We start from the raw sequence: 1362 nt of genomic DNA, 5'->3' as shown, positions 1-1362 counted from the left end.
TAACTCAGCTACCTACAGTTCTAAGTATCTACTCTGGTTCCTCTTTAGGTCACAAACTTCCTTCTTCCTAGATATGGTAAATTTCTGTGTAGGGCAGTGACTTAGCTATCCATGCCCAAGGTCGGATCAAGGACTGCCTAGAATCTAATTTAGCTATATGTCAAAATATCAATGCTTAGGAGCACTTATAATAAAGCAATATTAAGGAAAAGCACACAGATCCGTTTACCAACTAAAGCAAGGACATTGGAGCATTCTTTATACAGGATGCCATGATTCCAGGAGTCTAAATTTCCGTGAACTTTTCACCTCAGGACAGCGCCCAGGTTTTTGGGGCCTGTCGTGCTTGTCACTACTGGAGTGGGTGTAGCACATGTGGACGGAGCAGCTGCTGGATTCTTGGACTTTCCATTCACAACCAGCCACTGTTGAATTAGCTAGACCACAGCCTGAAGCCATTCTAATAAATCATATATACATATATATGTATATGTATATACATGTATGTATGTACATATGTATATGTATATATGTATATATACATATATACACACATATATGTATATATACCATATAACAAATCCCCATATATTATATATAATATAAATTACATATATATACATTACATATAATAAATCCCTATATAATCTATAAATATTGTTACTTTAGAGAACTCTCCCTAATTTAGTATGTCTTATTTATACTGTGTCCTTAATGCCTAGAAAAGTAAGAGTCTCATGAATACATGTGTCACATTTTTCTATAGTCAAGGTTAAAAATTGATACTCAAAAAAATAGAAAATAGTCGGTCATGATGGTCCATGTGAATTTGAGGCCAGCCTGGTTTACAAAGAGAATTCCAGGTCAGTCAGAGCTACAAGGAGAAACCCTGTTTTGAAAAACAAACAAACAAACAAACAAACAGAATGGAAAACATCTGTTTTGTTTTGAGGCAGGATCTTACTCTCTAGCTCAGTCTGACCTGATAATGATAATTCATTATGTAGATCAGGGTGGCCTCAAACTTGTGCAGTCTGTCAACGCCCTAGAGGGAGTGAGACCTGGGAGAGTCAGCTGATAAATGAGGCAGACTAAATTCTCATGCAATAGCCAACTTTATTCAGAGTATCAGACAAGTTATGCTCTGAGAGTTAAGAGGAGTCACACAAGTACAGTGACAATTGAAAGACCCACAACGTGAGGACTCCCTCACGTTCTGACTCAGGAGAGGCGACACCCCAAAATCACCCACAAGAAACGATCTTGCTGCAACTTGCAAGAGGATTTTTATTCGAGAGCGTTCTCGGGCCCATGGTCATACACCACGCAGGGGTAGAGGACCATGGCGCCCCGAGTAGCTGA

This window comes from Mus caroli, chromosome 1 (genome assembly GCF_900094665.2).
Source record: "Mus caroli chromosome 1, CAROLI_EIJ_v1.1, whole genome shotgun sequence".
Classification (NCBI taxonomy): Eukaryota; Metazoa; Chordata; class Mammalia; order Rodentia; family Muridae; genus Mus; species Mus caroli.
This window is presented reverse-complemented; position numbering follows the sequence as displayed.